Genomic DNA, 8508 nt, shown 5'->3' with positions numbered 1-8508 from the left:
GCATGTGTGTGTGTTCTTGTCTAATTCTCCCAGGGTGCCAGTGCCACCACAACTGACACTGTGAAAATCACTGACAACCTCTGGGAAACAAAGTTCAATTCACCCTGCTTAGAACTGACCACTTCCTTGTGCTTAAAATTCCCTCTTCTGCTTCTAATGATTCTCCCATTTCATTAGTTGTCTCTGTCTGCGATACCCCTAAATATTGGTATTCCTTATGTCTCCCTTAATCTGCCTTTCATGCATCTCTAGTACATCCCTAAGTGATCTGATTTATTTCCATTTAAAAATGCCATCCATTAGTATATGCTGATAACTACATGTTTGTATTTTCGGCCCAGTTCTTTGTTTCCAGCTCATGACTGGCTAACATACCCAAACTGCCTCAGGTCACACAGACACTGCACCTCAGCACCTAGTGCATTCATTCCTGGTGTAGTGGCAGCATGCTGAAAATCTCTTGAGTGAGTCTGCATGTGAAATGTGCAGGTACATCCTGTGTGCCTCAGCTCATGTACCAGTTATTTGTGTTGGGGTTACATTAGTTCACGTATGTGTTAAGACTACTAGAAGAACCATACAAGATGAAATTCTAACCTGTGTGGAAGAGGAAGTCCCTTATGCTCTTCTCTCTGTCAGTATTTTTTGAAGGTCTTTGGTAAACCACATAAAAGATACTATCTTATCACATAACATATTGAGAGTCATCAAGACTGGTAATTGAATGTTTTCTTCCACTTGGTCACTTTTTCATATATCTGTCCATATTGTCTGAGATCCTTCCTCAACTCTGGTTTTTTTTTTTTTTTTTTGGTTGCCTTCATAGGTCCATCAGAAAATAGGCTACTGAGAGTTGGACTGTGAAGAAGGCTAAACGCCGAAAAATTGATGCTTTTGAACTGTGGAGTTGGAGAAGACTCTTGAGAGCCCCTTGGACTGCAAGGAGATCCAACCAGTCCATTCTGAAGGAGATCAGCCCTGGGATTTCTTTGGAGGGAATGATGCTAAAGCTGAAACTCCAGTACTTTGGCCACCTCATGCAAAGAGTTGACTCATTGGAAAAGACTCTGATGCTGGGAGGGATTGGGGGCAGGAGGAGAAGGGGACGACAGAGGAGAGATGGCTGGATGGCATTACCGACTCGATGGACATGAGTGAACTCCGGGAGTTGGTGATGGACAGGGAGGCCTGGCGTGCTACAATTCATGGGGTTGCAAAGAGTTGGACACGACTGAGCGACTAAACTGAACTGAACTGATTCCACATTCTCCCTCTCAAACATTAATGAGAAAAAAGTATAAATATTAGGATAGGATCACTAAGATGTTTGCATTCTTATGGATATTTCTTGTGATCATCTGGCATCTGTTTTTTAGGATATTTTTTTTAAATAAATTTTTTACCAAGTAGATTCAATGGAGATATGAATGATGGGATCTTTGTGAAGATTAGATATATATAGAAAAAAAGAAAATTATTTATTAATAAGAGTATCATCCAGTGTGTTAATATTAGTATCATGTGAGGTGAAACTAATAGACATGTTAATAGAATAAAATGGGTCTGATACTTCTTCAGGGTATTTTCAGTGTTAGAGAGTCTACCTACCTATTCATTTCTCTTTTATGATTAGTAGGCTAATTAATTTTGAAGAGCTATATTTGGCAAGCCCTTATTAAAGTAGGATTATGTCGTCTTGATTGTCTCTTTTATGGGACCAGAGATGACTAATGAGAAAAATATACTAACCTCGGGTTTTGCTAAAGGTTTTTTCTCCTAATGAGTTCATTCTGGCTGGTTAATTCCAAGACTTATTTTAGTCAGTAACTGTTTTACTTCCTGTTACTGTAAATTATGAAATATGGAACTCCTTATCACTTCCTACTCTTCCAAAAGTTTCAGTTCAAGCCTGTTTCTCTGTACAAGTTCTAAGCATTAAATATTCCTCTAATGCAACATATGTTGAAGACATAAATCAGGTCACTCGCCTGCTTAATGTAAATAACTTGGAAGACTGATTGACACTTCTTGGGTTAACAATTACAAGGACTGCATAATTATGAGGATTGACTAATATTTTGTGTTCTTTTCTAATACTTACAATATATCTGGATGTAGACTGAATAATAATATATAATAAATCTTTTTTGATTTGGAAAATAACTTATTCTTTTCCTGTTTGGTAATAAATATACTCCCTTAACAAAGAGAAACATTTTTCACCTCTCAAACCAGTGCCGTCAATTAGAGACAGAACACAGAACCCAGCATCACAGATCACAGCTGTCCTTCAAGGCATTCTTTTTTCCCCTTAGTCTCAGAAATTATTGCTAACCTAACTGACATCCAATTAAAGACTTTGGGAGGCAGCGAAACTCAGTCTTCAAAGATTGCTGATTTGTCAACACCAGTGTGTGATTGTGCGTATGTGTGTGTGTGTGTCTGGACTTGCCAGTGTGTTTTCTTTTCTTTTTTTTTTTTTATTTGTCTCTTTTTTTTTTTTAATTTTTTTTTTTTAATTTTAAAATCTTTAATTCTTACATGCATTCCCAAACATGCCCTTTCCTGTTCTTTTCAGGTAGAGGAAATAAGCAGATGTTATTTCAATACAACTATTTATTCTCTCTATGATTTCTAGATCAGAGTTGCCTGATCTCTATTTTAGTTCCTCATCAACATTCATATGGTGTGGTTGCGGTGAGATGTATCATGTGCCCTGTGGTACATTCTGTTACTATTCTCAATGATACGTTGCCCTCTCTGAAAGAGGTTCTAGTTCCATGCTGTATTGATATTAGTTTGGCCATGCTACTTGCTTTGGGAATGATGTTGCCACATCCTAGCAAGAACTCTAAGAGCCATCATGTGGTTCTGCCACTGAACTTTTTTTTTTACCTGCCAGCACACAAAGAGTATTTAGCATGAGAGAGCTTTATTAAAGTTGAAATATTGGAATAACAGTAATGAATTCTACACAGATAAGGCCTGACCTGACCCTTTTGGTAGAAGAAGACAAATGAAGTGAGGCTGTAGCTGACCTGCAGTTGAGACATAATGAAGTAAGATATAAACTTTTATTGTTTTAATCCACTGAGAGTTTCAGATTATTTGTTAATAAATAATAACAGTGATAACTGACTAATATGTGTACATATAACTTTCACATTGTTGGTCATAACCCAAATAAAGTGCTATTCTACTATATCTGCTTAATTCTTGTGACGATAAACATATCAAGTAATACATTTTGTGATTTCAAATGTTTAGTGTTAAAACAAAATATAGGGAATCTGATCAGTAAGCAGGAGCATTTACAATTCTTCAGATTCCAACTACTCCCCATTCATTTGACTGAGAATAATTATATAAAAAAAAAAAACCAGCATGAATGTTCAAACATTTGTATTAGACTCGCTCAATTGTTTTAAACAACATGGCAAACAAAACTATTACTATGGGTATGTACACAAAAAGTAGCATATTTATAAATAGTTTAGAGCCCAACCTGAAACAATGTCGTAACCTCACAGTATTACAGTGTTACAACTCATTTTTGTATGTTGTGTATCAGTTTAACAGATTTGAGTTTATACCAGGCAACTCTTAGAACATGTGTAATTTAAGAAAACACATTTTCAGTTCTCAAAAAACCAAGCCAAAGTTAGTTAAAACCCAGTATTATATTATCCAGTGGAGCATTGTGGCAGATTATACTTTTTATGTAATTATCTTTCTAAATTAAAATTTGGTTTCCGGAATTTGGGCCAGAATGTCTCCACAGTCCTTTGTCAGTTTTAAACTAATGTTGCACCAGTGTGCATCTTGAAATTCTTAAAAAGATTCTATGTGTTGATATGCAGAGATAAGGTCATTTGTACTATGGAAGGCAAAAAGGAATAAAAGATCTTTAAAAAAATTTAATTGGAGGATAATTGCTTTAAAATTTTGTTTTGGTTTCTGCCATACAACAATGTGAATCAGCCATAAGTATATATGTCTCCCTTTCCTCTTGAGCCTCCCTTCCCTCCTCATCCTACCTCTCTAGGTTATCACAGAGTGTCAAGCTAAGCTCCCTGGGTTATGCAGCAGCTTGCCACTATCTATCTATTTTTAAATATCTTACATGCACTTTAACTCATGTTTTTTTTAAAAATCAGTGTTTCAACAGTTACTGAATACCTAAAGTGAAAAGACTTGAGAGCTTTGGAAATATATAGAGCATACATTTAAATAAGAGAGGAAAGAATACTTTTATGTTTCAACAGAAAATAATCTTTAGTAAATATCAAATGGGTGGGTGGCATAAACACACTGATGACAGAAGACTGAGTGAAAAATTGAGTTAATTCAAAACTGAGCTTTGAAGGATGAGTGGGATAAGAAGAGTGAGTGTGTGATAGTTGTGCACTGTTCCCTCTGTGGCCTTGGTCCCTCCTCTTTTGTGGGTATTTAAAGTTAACCCCGATGACCATCCTATCTACTACTGTGGGCAAGAATCCCTTAGAAGAAATGGAGCAGCCATCATGGTCTACAAAAGAGTCTGAAATGCAGTACTTTGATATAATCTCAAAAATGACAGATTGATCTCTGCTCATGTCCAAGCAAACCATTCAATATCACAGTAATCCAAGTCTATGCCCCAACCAGTAATGCTGAAGAAGCTGAAGTTAAATGGTTCTGTGAAGACGTACAGGACCTTTCAGAACTAACACCCCAAAAAGATTTTCATTATAAGGACTGGAATGCAATAGTAGGAAGTCAAGAAACACCTGGGGTAACAGGCAAATTTGACCTTGGAGTAACGGAATGAAACAGGGCAAATGCTAATAGAGTTTTGCCAAGAGAACGCACTGGTCATAGCAAACAGCCTCTTCCAACGACACAAGAGAAGACTCTGCACATGGACATCACCAGATGGTCAACACCGAAATCAGATTGATTATATTCTTTACAGCCAAAAAGGGGAAAGCTCTATATAGTCAGCAAAAACAAGACGGGGAGCTGACTGTGACTCAGATCATGAGCTCCTTATTTCCAAATTCAGACTTAAATTGAAGAAAGTAGGGAAAACCACTAGACCATCCAGGTATGACCTAAATCAAATCCCTTACAATTATACAGTGGAAGTGAGAAATAGATTTAGAGGACTAGATCTGATAGACAGAGTGCCCGATGAACTATGGACGGAGGTTCATGACATGGTATAGGAGGCAGTGATCAAGACCATCTCCGACAAAAAGAAATACAAAAAAGTAAAATAGCTCTCGGAGGAGGCCTTATAAATAGCTGCGAAAAGAAGAGAAGCTAAAGACAAAGGAGAAAAGGAAAGACAAACCCATTTGAATGCAGATTTCCAAAGAATAGCAAGGAGCGATAAGAAAGCCTTCTACAGTGATCAATGCAAAGAAACAGATGAAAACAACAGAACGGGAAAGGCTAGAGATCTCTTTAAGAAAATTAGAGATACCAAGGGAACATTTCATGCAAGTGAAGTGAAGTCGCTCAGTCGTGTCCAACTCTTTGCAACTCCATGGACTATAGCCCGCCAGGCTCCTCTGTCCATGGGATCCTCTTGCTATTTCCTTCTCCAGGGGATTGTCCCAACCCAGGGATTGAACCCAGGTCTCTTGCATTGCAGGCAGATGCTTTATCCTCTGAGCCACCAGGGAAGCCCCTTCTTGCATTTCATGCAAAGATGGGCTCAATAAAGGGCAGAAATGGTATGGACCTAACAGAAGCAGAAGATATTAAGAAGAGGTGGGAAGAATACACAGAAGAACTGTACAAAACAGATCTTCACAACCCAGATGATCACAATGGTTTGATCATTCAGCTAGAGCCAGACATCCTAGAATGTGAAGTCAAGTGGGCCTTAGGAAGCATCACTATGAATGAAGCTACTGGAGGTGATGGAATTCGAGCGGAGCTATTTCAAATCCTGAAAGATGATGCTGTGAGGGTGCTACACTCAATATGCAAGCAAATTTGGAAAACTCAGCAGTGGCCACAGGACTGGAAAAGGTCAGTTTCATTCCAATCCCAAAGAAAGGCTACGCCAAAGAATGCTCAAACTACCACACAATTGCACTCATCACACACGCTGGCAAAATAATTCTCAACATTCTCCAAGCTAGGCTTCAGCAATATGTGAACCATGAACTTCCAGATGCTCAAGCTGGATTTAGAAAAGACAGAAGAACCATAGATCAAATTGCCAACATCCGCTGAATCATGGAAAAAGTAAGAGAATTCCAGAAAAACATCTATTTCTGCTTTATTGACTATGCCAAAGCCTTTGACTGTGTGGATCACAACAAACTGTGGAAAATTCTGAAAGAGATGGGAATACCAGACCACCTGATCGGCTTCTTGAGAAATCTGTATGCAGGTCAGGAAGCAACAGTTAGAACTGAACATGGAACAACAGACTGGTTCCAAATAGGAAAAGAGTACGTCAAGGCTGTATATTGTCACCCTTCTTATTTAGCTTCTCTGCAGAGTACATCATGAGAAATGCTGGGCTGGAAGAAGTGCAAGCTGGAATCAAGATTGCTGGGAGAAATATCAATAACCTCAGATATGCAGATGACACCACCCTTATGGCAGAAAGCAAAGATGAACTAAAGGGCCTCTTGATGAAAGTGAAAGAGGAGAGTGAAAAAGTTGGCTTAAAGCTCAACATTCAGAAAACTAAGATCATGACATCTGGTCCCATCACCTCATGGCAAATAGATGGGGAAACAGTGGCTGACTTTATTTTTCTGGGCGCCAAAATCACTGCAGATGGTAACTGCAGCCATGAAAATAAAAGACACTTACTCCTTGGAAGGAAAGTTATGACCAACCTAGAAAGTGAAAGTGAAGTCACTCAGTGACTCTTTGCAACCCCGTGGACTGTAGCCTATCAGGCTTCTCTGTCCATGGGATTTTCCAGGCAAGAGTGCTGGAGTGGATTGCCATTTCCTTCTCCAGGGGATCTTCCCGACCCAGGAATTGAACCCAGGTCTCCCACATTGCAGGCAGACTCTTTACTGTCTGAGCCACCTTGTATGGTGACCAACCTAGACAGCATATTAAAAAGCAGAGTCATTACTTTATCAACCAGGGTCCATCTAGTCAAGGTTATGGTTTTTTCAGTAGTGATGCATGGGTGTGAGAGTTGGACTATAAAGATAGCTGAGCGCCAAAGAATTGATGCTTTTGAACTGTGGTGTTAGAGAAGACTTTTGAGAGTCCCTTGGACTGCAAGGAGATCCAACCAGTCCATGCTGAAGGAGATCAGTCCTGAGTGTTCATTGGAAGGACTGATGTTCAAGCTGAAACTCCAATACTTTGGCCACCTGATTTGAAGAACTGAGTCATTTGAAAAGACTCTGACGCCGGAAAGATTGAGAGCAGGAAGAGAAGGTGACGATAGAGGATAAGGCGTTTGGATGGCATCACCGACTCAACGGACATGAGTTTGGGTAAATTCTGTGAGTTTTTGATGGACAGAGAGGCCTGGCGTCCTGCGGTCCATGGGGTCACACAGAGTCAGACACAACTGAGTGACTGAACTGAACTGAACTGATATAATACCAATTATTCTTGAGCATTTGGGTCAAAGATCTCTAAGTACTGAGTGACCGTATAATTTGTCTAAACTTGGATACTTTTGAGATTTAAAGGGGGCATTATTAATAATTATCCTGGAATAATACACATTGGTTAAGTTTGCTTTGGGCACACTGAGATTCATGGCCAGCTTCCTTAGATAATTTGATAAAAGCTCAGGATACTAGGTTAGGAACCCTTGAATATTATCCACCCCCAGTTCTTAAGGTGTTCATCTCCCCACAAATTGTCCTTTGAAAATTATATATTGCTTATTCTTTACTAGCTTTGAAATCAAACACACAGAACCTTTGAGCTCCAAGGGTTTTCTTGCTGATTATATGCTACAGGTCATACAGCTAACTGACATAACAAATGAAACTCAGTCTCCTAAGAGCATGGAGGGCAAAGGTGTCTCCAGCACTTTTTATTTTGTTCTGATGCACATGGACTTTGAAATCAGAAAGACATGAATTCAAGGCCTGGTGTACCACTTACTTTGTGCCTGTGGGCAAACTATTACTCTCTTATAACCTCAGTTTTTCCGTATGTAATATGATACTCTTGTGAGAATTAAATCAGATGAGAGATGTATAGTGCTTTCAGCATAATGGTGGTCAAACAATATATGTCCATGCGCAATATTTTATAGTGTTAATGTCATTACTCTCCAGAAGTTCTCTAGTTCATGGCAGCAAAGAACAGCAGCTAAAATATCTCTAGCCCTGACGTTTCCCCTTGAGACCCATACACATATATCCAGCTGCTTACTTGGTATCTCAGCTTGGCAGTCTAAAAGACACCGCAAACGTATGGAAACAAACAGAACTGTTTGTGCAAGATAAAACTCAGCTTGATCCTCTGAAAGCCTTTCCTATCTCTGGATTTTATACCCATGTTCACCTAGGTGTTCAA

The sequence above is a fragment of the Ovis canadensis genome, chromosome 8 (assembly GCF_042477335.2).
Source record: "Ovis canadensis isolate MfBH-ARS-UI-01 breed Bighorn chromosome 8, ARS-UI_OviCan_v2, whole genome shotgun sequence".
Classification (NCBI taxonomy): domain Eukaryota; kingdom Metazoa; phylum Chordata; class Mammalia; order Artiodactyla; family Bovidae; genus Ovis; species Ovis canadensis.
This window is presented reverse-complemented; position numbering follows the sequence as displayed.